General features: G+C 28.6%; 1 protein-coding gene across 1 annotated transcript in view; it reads left to right on the forward strand.

Moving 5' to 3' along the window:
• The first annotated feature begins 2,018 nt into the window (after window positions 1-2,018).
• mamo (maternal gene required for meiosis) overlaps window positions 2,019-17,420 on the forward strand; it is a 136,043-nt gene continuing 120,641 nt past the window's right edge. Inside the window, exon 1 of the mRNA XM_070288024.1 lies at window positions 2,019-2,611. The gene's annotated coding sequence lies outside the window, so the exon portion shown is untranslated. The remainder of the gene's footprint in view (window positions 2,612-17,420) is intronic.

Consider the following 17,420-nt stretch of genomic DNA (forward strand, 5'->3'; position numbering starts at 1 on the left):
CCTTTCTTTAATAATCTTTCACCTTTAGATTAACCCCATCATCATTTTCTACAAGATTCCTTTATGTGTGTGTGTGTGTATTTTGAACTTGAACTTTGAACCTACTTATGGCTGCTGCTTGGCTGAAAGTCAAGGAAAAATGAAAACTTTTTCAATGCCGCAGACATAAACTGCCAGATGCTGCTGTTCCCAGCTCTCCTTCACTCATCCTTGTGCTTTTCCAGGGTTTTCTTGCTTTTCTGCTAGATTCTTGAGCTTCGTATGATTAAAATATGCCAGAGAGCAGGTATATATACATATACATATCTATAAATAGAGAGATGAAGTGATGACGTCAGGAGGTTGAAAGGCTAAGAGAAAATGGGAAAATAAATTTTAATTAGGTATGTTCTTTAAGGAATGTTTGTAGGTGTTAAATATATAAATGTAAGGGAACATGAAATATAGATTAAATTTTAAAATATATAAGGATATAATATAAAAATGAGAAGATTAAATATTAAGCAAGACAACTATCGAAGTTTAATTTATTTAAGGTTTAATTTTTATTTTTTTGTTTTTTAGATATTTTCCTTATTTTGTATTTTATATAAATCATTAATATGAGACTGACTTTTCTTAAATAATTTTTAACCTTTTGAAACCATAAAAAATCCTCTCTAGGAAGATTTTTGCGTGTTAAATATAAGAAATTATCAGAAAATTAATGTTAAGCGTGAAAAACTATTAAATTAAAACTGCCTTGATAAATTTCTTTCCTTTTTCTTTTTTTATACATTTTCTTCTTATTTATTATTACTTCATAGTTTCTTAAATTATTTTTAACCTTTGCAAACCCTTAAAACCCCTTTCTTTGATGCCGCCTCTGCTGCTAGACATAATTCAAGGCTTGAATTTTGTCGCTAACTGTTGAGCAACGACGTCATAATTAAGCCTACCACATGTTGCAGTGGAAAACTTTTCCCTTTATGTCTCTACGCCTGTGTGTGTGTGTGTGTGTTAATTTCACCAAAAACATTCAACCCGAGTTCCTGTGTGTATGTGTGTGTGAGTGGGGCACTTGAGGCAACAACAACTCAGACAGTTAACAGACTTTTTCCAGACAACAACAACATGAACTCGACTATGTGGCATTGCCATTCAACTTGGTAAAACCCCCCAAAAGAACCCCCTGTTGCCCCCATTACCCCTCTTTCCGCAAACAAAAACAAAGAACAAAGAACAACATTCATTTTGGGTAATTAAAATAGTGAAAGTTTCACGTACACATATCCGCACACACACACACACACACACACACTTGTTGTGACATTTGCCATAGCCTACATTTAAGCTAAATAGACTAAAATTTGATGAGTAATTAAATAAATGCAAGAGGGGCTCCAAGGGGGCATTCAACTTGAAATGAAACTTGAACTTTTGTACGACAAACACAATTAAATATTCTTCAAAGGGAAAGGGAGAACTGTAAAGCGAATTAAATTTAAAGAATTTTTGTCTTTAAATGTTTTAATTGGAATAAAAAGTAATAGTTTAAGATACTCCTGATGGTTGGTAGGGGGTTTTAAACATGAACATGCAACATAGAGTCCTTGCTCGGGACTTGGAAGGATATTATAATGTAAAAATGAAAGATTTTTAAAGCCATAACTGATATTTTCACTAAATATATATATGTATGTTTTCTTAATTTTTTTTTTGTATTAATTATGTATTTATATATTTTCTAAATATTTTTTAATTCATTTATAAATAATACAACAATTTTTCTTTATATCCCTTCAGCATATTCTTCAAAATTCCAAATTTCAACGAAGAAGAAAGCGTGTAAAACTCAAAGAGAAACCGGCTAAAACAAAAACAAACCAAAAAGCTTACTGCAATTAATAATAATAATTACCGCAAAATTCGCAATCTCGGAAAATCGAAAGGCATCTCTAAAAACCAAGATCAACAAAATCTAAACAACAGGAACACGCTACAACTCTGGCAGCGCTCTCTGGCAAAAACAAAAATATAAATATAAAAAAAAAGCAAATAATAAAATATATACAAAAAACAGACAAAACAAGGAAACATTCTCTCTATCCCTCTCTAATCACACACACACACACACACACATGCACAATCCGTCTCCCTCACTCTTTTGACCAACTGGACCAATTAAATGTTTATGGCTTAAAAAACAAAAACTCTTGAACAAAACATACAAAAATAAAACAATTTTCATTTTCGAACTTGGAAATACTTTAAAATTTTCGAAAAATCAAAAAGAAAAGCAAGGACATAGTGTTGCAAAACGGCCCAAAAAAGAAATTACAAATTACAAATTTTCGGTGTGCAAAAGTAACAAAAGAAGCCCATTTAAAATAAACAAAAGGAAAGGAAAACCCACTACAACCATTTTGTAAAAAAAACTACAGCGACACAGGCAACAACAGCTAATAACAAAAATAATTGCAACAACTACAACTAGAGAAGGAAAAAGAATAACAACAAAACAAACCCAAAATCGACGTAGACGACGGACCCCTACAAAAATCAATTGAAAAATTGAAACTTATGGATTGCTGGACGGGTAACGCCCGACTGGCGAGTGTTTTAGTTTAAGGTGAGTAGTTTGAATTTTAATAATTTAATTTATATATATATTTTGAATATACATTTTAATATATAAAAAAAAAACTAGTAGAATTTATAACTGAAAAAATTTCATATAATAAACAACCATTGATATTAGAGAACAAAGAAAATGTTGGACCTTTCTAGAGGCATTATAATACATTTTGTGGTTAAATCAACCATTAGAAGGGTTGTTACCGAATTTACCCACATATATAGTTCATATATATCCCATTTTTCCCATATAATATACACAGATTCAAACCCATACACTCAATCAAACAAGGGTGGACCGGGGTTAGGCAGCTGTTGTCAATCAAAAGGGGCAAAAAAACATATATATTTGACAGCGCCATGAACAAGCCTTGACTTTATGTGTGTTTTGTGTGTGTGTGTTTTGCTAATTTTGGAAACTGCAATTAACGCTAAAACACACACACACACACACACACACACGTACATTCGGCTAATTAAAAAAATTTTGCAATTGCTCAAAGAAGGAAAACAAAAAACAGCACACACAAAAAAATGTTCAATTTAAAATGAGAAACCTTCAAACAGCGCCATGTTTGGGCCACACAATTGTTTGACAGCAAACACACACAAACACGCATACGTGTGTTATTCTGTGTTTTTTTTTTGTTTGTACAATCTTTTAGCATTCACTTCCTATTGTCAAAAAAAAAAAAAAAAAAAAGAAACGCAGACGCCGTCGCTCACTTCCGCTTCCAAAAATAAAGCCACAAAAAACAGAAAAATATATATATATATATATATATAATAATGCACAAAAAACTGAAATAATACAAGACTTTTGTGTTTGTTTTTGTTGGTTTGTCATGCATTAAAATTTTTTGGTGCTTTTTTCCCGCTTTTTTTTCTCGCTCTTCTCATTATGATCCCATATGCGCCGCGACCTTGGCCTTCAAAAATATTAAAAAAAAAGCATCAAACAAAAAAAATTTGCAAATACATTATTTGCAGTACGAATGTGATTTTTTTAGGTTTGTTTTTGGGGTATATATTATGTATATATGTATATATATATTTTTTTTTGAGGAAGGGTATTAAAGAAAAGGAGACGGAGACACCCTTTGTGTTAAATTGCTTGGAAATTATATTCAAAGGTCTTAAAATATTAAATAAGATATTATTATTATGTTTTAATTGTTATAAAATATAAGAAAAATAATACAAATTCATTTCAATTTGAAATATTAAACTTGGATTTAGTTTTTAAATATTTGTAAATGAAATTAAATATATATTATAAAATAAAAACTACAATTTGTTTTGTTAAAATATATATTTTCTGAGAATTAAAGAAACTCATTTATAGTTTATTTTTTTAATTAATTACGCAATTAAAAATTAACTAAAAAATTAATTTAATTTTGAAAATCTTAAAACCAAGCTTAAAAACTCTATTACATTTATTTCAATTGAATAAATTTATATTAATAATAATTTTTATTTATATAAATATAATAATAGTATAAAAAAAATTAAATAACAATTTTTTTTAAGTTATATTTAAATACAAAAATTATTCTTAAGTTTATTCTTAGAAAAACATTATTTTCTTTTGTTTAATAATTATACAAAAATGTAGTTATTTTATGGTTAGTCATGGTGGAAAACCGTGTCTCTTTTTTCCTTCATCAGTTTTCTCCCAGTTCCCAGGGTCAGGCAAATGCCTTTTCTCATTAATAAAACGTTAGCACCCGGTTCAGACTGTGACAAAATTAAGGCCTAATTGATGAAACGGCAAAACAAAAGTTATTTCTATTGATTGAGAGGAGAAAGAGTCTCGAGAGTCGAGAGCTGAGAGCCAAGAGCCAAGAGCCACAAAGTGAAATGCAGGAAAAGCGGCTGCTTACATAATTATGTGCAATTTATGCGCAACGTGACAAATCAATTTTCCCTCAGCCGCAATGCCGCGATGCCGTTTTCCATTTTTTGTTGTTGTTGTCTACCTTTTCTTTTCTTTTTTTTTTTCTCCCTGTTTTTCATTCGTTTTCTCGTTTTTCTTAGCATTTTGCGCTTTTCTCTAAAGCGTTGACAGCAAACAGATCTCTCTGGATTTTCGCACGCTCAATTGTTGGCCAGAACCGTTATCATGACTTGGCCTAAAACAAAAAACAAATTTATTAAATGTGAATGCTAGCAAAAAAAAAAAGGTCAAGGAATATACAAAAAAAATTATATAAAGAAAATGTATTAATATTAATTGTATGAAATTATTAAAAATACAAAAATAAATATAAAAAATATAAAATATTAAAAATATAAGAAATATAAGAAAATTAAATATAAAAATATATAAGAAATATAAAAAATATAAAAAAATATAAAGAAATAAAAATATAAAAATAAAACAAATATTAAAAAAAAAAAAAAATCATTACCCATACGTATCATATTATTATAAATTATTCCCCCCTTTTGTTTTTGTTCAAATAACAAGAAACACACGCGGCTTTATTCAAGAGTTATTTCTTTTATGTAAGGTACACTATATATCACTTATACTATATAACTACATATATATATATATATATTTTTTTTTTTTTTATCGAAAATGCGTGCTCAGCTAAGCATTGAAAGCAGATGCAAAAAAAATAATAATAATAAATAAACGGAAAAACTCACGACGCAACAACGTGCAATTTGTAATTGTTGTTTTTTTCTGCGCTCTGCCACGCCCCTAATCGCCCACACGGTGGATTTTTTTTAATGTGGCGCCAGTTGCAGCTTTTCTTATTATTACTTATTACGGAATCGTGAAAACACTGCAGCTCACACGTCAGTCAAGATACGCATAGTGAATATGCCATATATTGCCGTATTATTATTATTGCAACCCGATCTGGCCAGGTGTTTTTTAGCCAGTTTAGTTTTTTTTATATTATAATTGAGCTTGGGTTTATGTATATATACATTGAGACTCATTTCAGGCTTAGTAGCTTAAATTTTCTATATTATTTATAGAAACTAATTTAATAGGTTATTCCAAAAATAGGTAATTTCTTTTGAATTTCAATTAATGGAACTAAAAACTCAATTTACCAGGCAGACATGCAATACATTTAAAATGCGTTTAAGACAATTAACCTTTAAAAAACGTTCAAGGTTTAAGATAATGGTATCTTTAGAGTGATGGTCTATTAAAATATACGGTCTCATTATAAGAACCACCTAAACCTAAGTAAATATTTAGAGAAAACCCTTTTCGAAACCTATAAAGAAAATAAAATATAAATTTATATCAGTAAAAAATATAAAAAAATTTAAAAATTGCCAAAACTAAATTGAGTAAAGTGTCATAAAAACATAAAGAGACGGTCACACTACATAGGCGAACACCGGAAGTAACCAAGATTTGATACCGAATAGGAAGTGATTAATAAACCTTAAACCAGACAACAAAAGAACTTGATAACTTAAGAGAAATGCAGTGCCAAAAAGAGAGGGGGCAACAAGCATAGACCAAGAGAGACAGAGAGAGAGAGAGAGAGGGAGAGAGGGAGAGGGCTATATAGACGCAGTGAGCGAGTGCGCATGCAATTGCAAATCTGGTCACCCTAAAAAAAATGCATTGCAGCGAGTGGAGTGTGCGTGTGTGTTATCGCTGTGGCAAGGCAAAGCAACGACAACAACTACTAACTATAACGCAATTATATGCAACGCTCTAACCTCAGACCCAAAACCACCCACTTGGCGCCCCTCGTAATTTTTTTCTTCTTTTATTTTTGTGGAGGGGAAATCGCATTTTGCGTGCATCAATTATTGCGCATTTCTCAGTTGCGTTGTTCAATTTTGCCCCCTTCCATTGCTGTTCCCCTTGCTTGTACTTTTTTTTATATATATTTTTTTTTTCTTTTATTTTGTTACTGTTTTTATCTGACAGCCGCCTTCTAATTTACACAACAACAATTACTATTGTACAATTATAATGCATAACATTGGCTCAACGAGTAAAGGCGGAAAACAGAAAACCAAATACAAGCCGAAGAAAAAAAGACAAACAAGCTTCCAACTTTTCAGGGGTACATTAGATTTTTTTATGGTTTTTTTAAAGGGGGTATTAAGAAAGGTTTTAGAGGGTTTTAAAGGTTTTTTAGGGGGTTTTGTAGACCTTTTAAGTTGGTGTTTTAGAGAATTTTTACAGAATAAATAAATACGTTTTAAAGAATTTTAAAAATATTTTTTCAGGAGGTTCTTAGCTGGTTTTAAAAATGTTTTTAAGGAGTTTCTAGAAGTTTTTTTTAGGTGATTTTGAGCTTTTTTAGGGGGTTTTAGGATTATATTTATTATTTTTAGGCGAGTTTTAAGAATATTTATTGGAAAAAGAGTTTCGTGCTATTTCTTTTAAAGAAACTTCTTAAATAAATTATATACAAATATAAAATATATATAAATAAAAATAATAATTCTTGTTTTTTTTTTTTATATTTATTCAAATAAAATATAAAGATTTTATATTATAATAAATAATAATTTATTATTTATTTTTTATGTTATATTAAATATTATTCCATATTATATATATTATTTTATATTATCTATATTATTTTATATTATATATATTATTTTATATTATGCAAAAAAAAAAGAACTTAATCACGGAAACCCCTTGCTAAACCAGAAACCTTGAAAAATCCAGGCCTGCCATCGTGATTTCCCGCTGATTTACAACTCGCAAACCAAAGCCCCCTCGTGCTGGGATCACATTGCGTATGCGTGTTTTTTTATGCCTTATTTTGTTGTTTTATTTATTTTTTATTTATTTTGTTTTTCTCTAGCTGAGAAAGGCCTGTGCAGAGTTGTTGCTGTTGCACTTTGCTGCGTGACACATTGTGTGACTGACTTTTCAACTAATAGTTGCAGGAACAACAGCCACAACCTGACATGCAAGCCAAGTCTGACCCATTGGCAATTAGCATTTTGAAGCTAGATTTTTTTTTTGTAGTAAACTATAGCAAAAAAAAAGGAAAAGAATTAATAATTGTCACGTCTTTCAAAGCTAAACTTGTTGGAAAATTCTAAATAACCATAAGAAACTATAAACATTTTTTGACATTTAAAAGCTATCAAAATTTTAGCTTTAAGTAGAAATAATTTATTATTTTTTAGGATACAATACTCTACCCTTGTATTATACAGATGTGTACATATATGTATATACATATATATATATATATATATATATATATATATATAATAAAGGCTATATCTGATCGTGGTCGGTTGGGGGCTTAGTTTGCGTGTTCGTTCTCTTTTTGTGTTTGTAATTGTGGATTAATTATAGCCAAGGACCCCACAAGATACAAATAAAGATACAAAATGTATCTCTATCTGTCTGTCTCTCTGTCTGTGCAATTTCCGTCCGCACACACTCACACTCACACACAGAGCTCAGAACAAGGTTAATTCAGTTAGCCATTGTGGCTTGGCTTGCTTGTTGTTTTAATTACGCTCAAAAAGTTACATAATCATTGCAGCTGATGATGGACACGCACACACACAGCAAGAAATTATTTATATAAATATTTTTTTTTTTTTTTTTTTTTTACGTTTTTTTATGATTTAGAAACACATGCCAACCCGTTAGGTAGGGGCCTCTTCTGGGTGACACTTTCGAGTTTTTTTTTAAGAGACCCTAAAACTGAAATAAAAGCTACAATAAAATTTAACTAAATTAGCAAAAGAAAAAAAGTAAACCGGTTATATTTCTCTAATTCATTTTTTGCTATTAAGAAATTGAGAAACTTAAAATGGCATTAAAAAGCTAAGACTTGAGGCACATTTTAGGCGTACCCCTAAGATTTGTTTGAAATTCTAATTGGTTTATTAATTTTTCATCCATTTAATTTTGATTTAATTTATAGTAAATATTAATAAAATTAAATTGACCTTTTTTAAAATGAATATAAAACTAAAAAATTTTTATTTATTTAATACAAAATTATTTTCATTAAAGTATTATTACTTAATTTATAATAATATAAGTTAGTTAATATTTACCAATTAAAAAACTATTAAAATTATAATATTATTAACTAATTTAATAATTATAATACAATTATAAAATTATTTTTAAGTTTTAAATAAATGATTATAAAATGATTGAAAAACAATTATTATAATATTAACCCATTTTAAAATTACCATAATTATTTTAGCACAATGGATATGTCTACTAATGCTTTAATTTGCGCCTAAAACGCTTTTGATCATTTGTTTCCCATGACTTTTGGTCGAAACCCAATAAAAAAAAATCAAAATATATTAAAATAAAAGAGAACTTTCGAAAGTTTAAAGCAAAAAAAGGCGAGAGAAATGCGAAGAAGCAGCTAAAAAGGCGACGAATAACAGAAAAAAATTGCATAAATTTGGCATAAATTATGCTCTCACCTAAGAAACTGAATTTTTTTTTTTTTTTTTTTTGCTTCTTTTACCCCACCCCCTCACGACTCTGAAGCGTTGAAAAATGATGGCAACTTGTAAATTGTAGAGGAAAATAAATGGAAAAAGGTGAAATGGAGTAAGGGAAGGAAAGGTTGGCATAAAAAGATCGATTGTTGTCAGATTTTCTTTAATGTTTATTTTTGGAAAATTTTCCTTGTATTTTTTTGTTGTAGTTTTTGATTTTTTTTATATATATAAATTTTTTTTATAATTTTTAAGTTTTTGATTTTTTAAAATATATTTTTTGTAGTTTTTTATTTTTCTCATATATTTTTGTATTTAATTTTTTATTTTTTGTATTTTTTTATTTTATATTTTTGTAAATTTTTATTTTATATATTAGTAGTTTTTTATTTTATATATTAGTAGTTTTTTATTTTATATATTAGTAGTTTTTTATTTTATATTTGTGTAGTTACTTAATTCTTTTAATTTTATGTTTGTAGTTTTTATTTTATATACATTTTTTTAATTTTTTAAAATTTTATTTTTGTTGTTTTTATTTGTATACTTAATTTTTTCAAGAAATTGCAATACATTTAGTTGATCATTTTATAGGAGATCTTTTTGTTAATTCATAGAATTGAAACCAATTTAAATGAGTTCCAAGACTTGGCTTGACGATAACATAACTCTGCAGAAATATAAAAAAATTGCCAACGTTTTTTCTTCTTTTTTTAAACCCTCTTTTACTCTTTCCCTATATATAACCCCCTTAATCAGAATCTCGAATGATTAATAAATTTGTTTCTATGCCTAAATCGACAGCAAAAAAAAATTCGCAAGTCTATTGAACTTTTGTGTGTGCGGACGAAAGCCCAAATATAAAAAAAAAATCGCCGGGGTTCAATGAACCCGCAGAACAAACCGAAAGAGATCAACGACACGCACTAAAAATTGTTAAGCGCCAACAACAATTACAGCCGACGTATAGGCCTCAATTCGCAAAAAAAAAATAAAAACAAAAAAACCGAAGAGAGACACGCACAAAATAATGCGAAAGTCAATGAACTCTCAGACGCACAAAAAAAAAAATATATATATATACAAAAAGAGGCAGAGAAATTCGCAATCGCAAAAAAGTGCGTGCAAAAAAAGAAACAAAAATAATAATCAGCCACACGCACAAATGTTGCCAAAAAACATCAACGCTCTTTTTCGCTCTGTCAACATTTTTTTATGTTACTTTTTTTTTTTTTTTGTCAAAGTCAAGTTGAAGAGCAGGCAAATCTATATAATCGGCGATGTTTGTGTGTATGTGTGTGTGCCAGCGATATATTTTTGCGAATTCTCCCGCTCTTTTTCTCTCCCTCTCTTGTGAGTTTCTAATCTTTCTTTTTTTTCTTTCTTTCTTTCTTTGCTTACGCAATTTCGCATGTTTGGCAAACATAGCAAAACATAGCATATATGTACATATATATAAATATTTGTATACATATGTGTATATATATTTATACAAAAAAAAATTGCAGAGATAAAGACGAACCTCTTTTAGTTTTTTTTTAGTTTCTTTATTTTTGCTAGTTAGCTTTTATTTAATTATTTCAAGTAATTTATATACATTTCCAGACCTAAAATATTTTAAATTCTTATGTAATATATATTTTTTTAATATTTGTGTATATATAGTATTTATTTAATCAAGTAAAAGCCTAAAAGAAAGGTTAGAAAGTCACGTATACAGCTTTTGAAGGCAAAAAAAGTATAACAAAATGTGATGAAATATTTATTATAAGCTTAAAAAAATGTTGTAGATAAATACGACTTGGCAACACTTATTTAATTTTATATTAAGAAAAGATAATCAGCAAAGGCAGCAAGTTTTGTTTATGGGAAAAGAATAAACTTCCAGGAAATTAAGCTAAAAAATATTTAAATACTTTTTTTACATTTTTAAATATTTATAAACTTTATTAAATACCCAGAAAAAATGTGCTAAAAAATTAGTCTCAGTAAAATTTAAGATTTATTGATCAAAGAAATGGTTCAAAAAACTATTTTAACCAAGATCTCTCTTTAAAATAAATCAAAGTATAAAAATAAAAATTTACACTGTATTACCTTGCTTCAAAAAATCCATAATTTACACCTAAATATTTATTTAAAAATGTACAATGTTGCCTTTTGCCTTTTTGACATTTAATAAGAATAATTTTTTACTAAAAAAAAAAACAAAACTTATTTGGAAAATATTATATGCTGCGATTTACCATTTGCTGGCAGCTGTCAATTGCCAAACGATTTCAGCTGCATTTCGTGGACCTTTTGAACCCCACAGCACCTCAAAAAAGTAAAAAAAAACTAAACAGGAAAAAATATAGCCAAGCGATAAATTCATTAATCAATGACAAACTCTTCCAGCGATGAGGATTTGTCTTCCGCAAAAAGTCTACGCAAAAAATAAAAATAATTCCTGCATATAGGCAAAAAAACATATGTTATCTGTATCTGTTAGATTTCGTATGTGGGTCACACACAAAGGCAAAACAATATGCGAAAAAATAGCGCAAATAATAAAAAAACAAAAACAAAGCAAAAAAATTCGCACGCACTTATAAACGAAATCAGCTTTTGGAGCCAGAGCTGCGTAGATTGCGTATACGCAATGTGTGTCAAGGACAGAAATGTGCGAATTTTTTGTGTGTGTTTTTTTTTTATTAGTTCAACGTCTGTCTCCGGGTCCCTGTTACCCTCTCTCCCTCTCTCATTCCTCTACTCTCTCTTTTTCTCCCTCTCTCTGAGAAATGTTTTATTTTCTGTGGCTAAAATTAAACCCAAAACAACAACTACAACATGAGAGAGCACCTAATTTGAACTAATTTGCTCAGTGTATGCGTAAAATAGCATTGAGTTTCAAAAAAAAATGGGGGAACAATTTATATTATTTTGTGTGTGTGTGTTTGCCTCATTTTTTTTTTAACATTTTAAAGTTTAAACGTTTCTCTGTAGGATTAAAAAAAAATTTTTTTTTTTGTAGTTTTTCTGTGGTTTTTTTTTCAGTTTTTTTTTTAGTTTTTTTTTGTAGTTGTTATAGAGTTTGTTTATTTATTTTTTGTATAATTTATGTTGAAGTTTTTTAATTTATTTTATTTTTTAATTTTTTTTATAATTTTTGTATAATTTTTGTATAATTTTTGTATAATTTTTGTATAATTTTTGTTGTAGTTTTTCACATTTACTTTATTGTTTTTTGCACTATATATGTATGTATTTTTTTTGTTCTTTTTTTTCGCAACTATTCGCAATTCACGCCCACGGTCAAGCCAAAGGTCAGCGTTTTTTCAGACCTCTAAGCCCACGAAACAAATGAGCAATGAATGCAAACACACACAATTGTATGTACAACAAGAAAGGAAGCTAACTTCGGCACGCCGAAGTTTGTATACCCTTGCAGATTGGTTTCGATGTTTATATTATAGATTTAAATGCTGAAAACACTCACAAAACAGAGTTTCATTACATTTTACCTATACTTATTATGTTTACAGTTTGACAGTTACAGTTTTACATTCCCAGTTTTACATTTTCTCTACATCTACCGATCGGTTTATATGGCAGCTATATGATATAGTTGTCCGATTTTTATGAAATTTATAGCATAATTCTAGAATAATAAAAAAAGCTTATATCTCAGAGTAGATAAACATACGTTGAAAAACAACGAAACTATAATTTTTTTTCCTATTTATTTCTCGACCGTTCCTATGGCAGCTATATCATATAGTCGTCCGATTTTGATAAAAAATGCAAAAATGTTGAAAAACAGCAAAGTTATAATTTTTTTCTACAAATATATCGAACATTTGTATGGCAGCTATATGATATAGTCGCCCGATCCGGCCCGTTCCGACATATATAGCAGTGAGAGCATATAGAAGACTATATGCAGTGTTTCATTGAGATAGCTTTTAAACTGAGGGACTAGTTTGCGTAGAAACAGACAGACAGACAGACAGACGGACAGACGGACAGACAGACAGACGGACAGACGGACATGGCTAGATCGACTCGGCTGTTGATGCTGATCAAGAATATATATACTTTATAGGGTCGGAAACGTCTCCTTCACTGCGTTGCAAACTTCTGACTGAAATTATAATACCCTGCAAGGGTATAAAAATCCACGGTTTGTGTGTGTTTCTCTCTACAACCCCCCCCCCCCCCCCCCCCCATCCACTCCTCTTTCCTCTCTTTGCTTTTTATTTGAAAATTTTTATATTCTCTGTTTTTTATTTTTTTAATTTTAATTGTGCCATGAAAAACGCCTGGCAGAAGCTGGAAAGCGTAGGAAAAGGTTTAAGGGAACTTAAAGAGAATAGGAAGGATTTTTAAAGATAATTCCGAATAAATTATTTAATAATTTATAGTGGAAAATGTATAAGAAATAAGTATAAAATTAATATATTGTAAATAAATATAAATAGATATAAAATAAATATAAATAAATACAAAATAAATATAAAATAAATATAAATAAATATAAATAAATATAAATAAATATAAATAAATATAAATAAATATAAAATAAATATAAATAAATATAAAATAAATATAAATAAAAATATAACTAACTGTTTTTTATAACGATATATATCGCATATATTTTTTTTGTTGTTGTTGAAATTGGGTTTATTTTTTGGTGAAAAAAGTTTGAGGTTCTTGAAAGTCAATTTTAGTTATTTTATTTTAATTATTTTTATACCCTTGCAGGGTATTATAATTTCAGTCAGAAGTTTGCAACGCAGTGAAGGAGACGTTTCCGACCCTATAAAGTATATATATTCTTGATCAGCATCAACAGCCGAGTTGATCTAGCCATGTCCGTCTGTCCGTCTGTCCGTCTGTCTGCTATATATGTCGGAACTGGCCGGATCGGACGACTATATCATATAGCTGCCATACAAATGTTCGATAAATTTTTAGAAAAAAAATTATAACTTGGCTGTTTTTTAATATTATTCCATCATTTTTGAGATATGGCCATTTTATATTATTCCAGAATTTTTATAAAAATTTTATAAAAATCGGACCACTATATCTTATAGCTGCCATAGGAACGATCGGGAAATTAATCGAAAAAAATTATAACTTCGTTGTTTTTCAACGTATTTTAATCTACTTTGGTACATAAGCTTCTGGTATTATTTCAGAATTTTGGTACAAATTTCATGAACATCGGACGACTATATCTTATAGCTGCCATAGGAACGAGATATGAGATATGAGATATGAGCTTTACTTATTATTATAGAATTTTTGTATTAATTTTATGAAAATCGGACAACTATATCATATAGCTGCCATAGAGGCGATCCGTAGATGTAGAGAAAATGTAAAGCTGGGAATGTATAACTGTAACTGTCAAAATGTAAACATAATAAGTATAGGTAAAATGTTATGAAACTCTGTTTAGTGTCTGTTTTCGGCATTATAATTTATAATATAAATATGAAAACCAATCTGCAAGGGTATACAAACTTCGGCGTGCCGAAGTTAGCTTCCTTTCTTGTTTTAAATAATTTAATTAATGTATTCGTTTTTTTTTTAATATTTATTTTACTCGAATTATTTTCACATATATTTTTTTTATGATTTTATAACTGAAGTATATTTTATATATTATATTTTTTGAATATTAATATTTATTATAACTTTATAATCTTAAAAATATTAACAAACTGCTTAGAAAACCCCCTAGACCCTAATTTTTATGTAGGGCATCTTTTCGCACACAAAACTGTTATATACACGTACATATCTATGTGAACTTGTGTCTTCTGCGAATGCGTCTGTGTTTGTGCGTTCCCTCCAAATCGCTCTTCTAAGCACCCCGCCCCCTCCCCGCCCCCTTTAACCCATCTCCGTCCGTGTCTATGTGTGTCAAATTTCCAATTGGGTCGCACGCACAAGCTACTTTGTTGTTGTTTGCGAATTTTTTGCGTTTGCTTGTGTGAGTTTTTGTTGTTGTATTTTTTTTTTGCGAGCGCGTTGATCGCGGAAACGAAACAAAAACCTTGCCTGTGTGTGTGTGTGCATTTATTATTCTCAGTGTGTGTGCTTGTGTGTGAACGCATTGCGTAATCGGCGTTGTACTCTTGCTCTAGCTGGATTTGTTGCTATTTTCTTTATATTTGTTTGAATTTTTTTTTTGTGTGGACAGCAGCTTGACAACAAAACAAAGCAGCCCCCCCAAAAAAAAAGAAATAAAAAAAATCGTTGGGTTAACTTGGTGGCTTTTGCCTAGTTAGCGCCTTAAAAAAAAAAATAGAAAAATCCAGACACACATTCATATGTAGATTTGCTGGGATATATGTTTGGCGGTACAAAAGCAGTTAGAAGTCAAAAGTCAAAGCAAAAAAAAAAATAAATAAAGAAAATAAAATAAAGAAAAAACTCGAAACCCATGTAGAAAACCAGAAAAGAGCTGGAGAAATTGGGAAACCCAAAAATTTCGAGAGCCAAGATATGTAGTTATAGTTAAGTTAATAGTTTTATAGACTTTGTAGAGTTTTAACATATATATAATAAATTACTTATTTATTTGCTTCAAAAAAAAAAAAAATATTAATATATATCGAAATATTAATATAGATCGATATATTATTTATTTTAATTTTTATTACATGTTTATTTTAATATATATATTTATTTTAATATATATATTTATTTTTATTAATTTATATTATTTACATTTTAATTTATTAATGAAATTTAAACTATTTACTAATTCTATTTAACATAATTCACGGAATATAAATAATAATCCTTTGAAGTACTCACCAAACTCCACCTTAAATTCCAATTAATGTTCCTTATTTTTTACAATTTCCCAAATATATACAATTAAATATTAAAATGTAGTATTACATATTCTAAAAAATCATAAATTCAAATCTTCCATAAAATATCCTTTAAAACTTATATTTTTAAAATTTCTATATTAGTTTTTCTTTATTTCATTTTAATCTTTTGACCAAATCTTCTAGTCTTGTTGAATTCTTCTTCACCAAGACAGGTAGGAATATACAAATTCTCCGAAAATATACCGTAAAATAAAAAAAACCCAAAGATTCGTCACATAGGCAGTAAAAAAAGACAAAATAGATAAAAATAAAACAAAAAACATAATGAAATGCCTTTGACTTTTGTACAGTTGTTTCAGGCTTGTTTCTTTACTAATTCTTCTGTTCTTCTCTTTCTTTCTGTCTCTTTCTCTATGCGGAATTGAAATGCTTCTTTTTGGTGCCTCTTTTTTTTCGTTTGCGAAATTAGCAGCCGCAGTTTTGCGAATTTGTCTTTTCTTTTATTTCTATTTGCTGTGCCTTTTTATTTATTTAATTTTTGTTTCTTTCTTTTCTATGTTTTTTTTCGTTTTTTTTTTTTAGGGTAACGCACAAAAGCGCTTTGAAGAAGAGTTGTCCCCGAATTTGGGTCAAATGCTCAAACTGCCTGCGTGCTGTCGATTTTTTTTTTGCGAATTTTTTTTTCTGCCCGCCTTTGCTGATTTTATTTATCTTTTTTTTATGATTCTTTTTTTTTTTTTGTTTTCTTTTTCTTTTTATGTGTGTGCGTGGCTGCTGTTAATGTTTTATTAGCCATTGTGGCCGTTGTTGTTTTTGGTGCTTAACTAACGGTTCATCAAAATGATTACGCCCGCTTGGAAACAAGTAAAAAAGAAGTTGATAAAACAAAGCAAAAACAAAAGCAACAAACATTTACAAAAAAATAATAATAAAAATGAAAAGTAAGAGAAGAACAAGACGAAATAAAATGCCATAAAATTGCCTAGGAAATTGTTAATGTTTCTATTTGAATTATAGTATTTATAGGGGAATTGGAAAGGTCTTCTCACATATTGCAAAGGAATTGATCTTTGTTTGGAGATTAAACATGTTTTTTTAAATTAAATATTTAAAAATATTGTACTGATTTATTTATAAATGTATTTCTTATATATTTTTTATATAATTTACTTTATAATTATTGTTTAAATAACTATACATTCATTATGTACATGTTTTTTAAGTACATTTTCCTTAAAAAACATTAAAAAGATTAGTTCATTAATAAAGCTTGCTCTAGTGATGGTTGAATGTAATATAATAAATCGATAATTTATCAATATATAAATCTATGCTTTTATCTTGCAATATATATGCAATAAAGGAAATGCTGTTTGACTTTATAAAAAATCTAAAGGTAGTTTTAACTACAATTGTTGGAAATAATTATTTCTTAAAACTTAGTTTTAGATAAATCGATACATTTAAAAATATATCAGTAAAAGTTATCTGAAAAATAGAAAGAAATTGTAGTTATTTGATATA

This window comes from Drosophila kikkawai, chromosome X, assembly GCF_030179895.1.
Source record: "Drosophila kikkawai strain 14028-0561.14 chromosome X, DkikHiC1v2, whole genome shotgun sequence".
NCBI classification, from domain to species: domain Eukaryota; kingdom Metazoa; phylum Arthropoda; class Insecta; order Diptera; family Drosophilidae; genus Drosophila; species Drosophila kikkawai.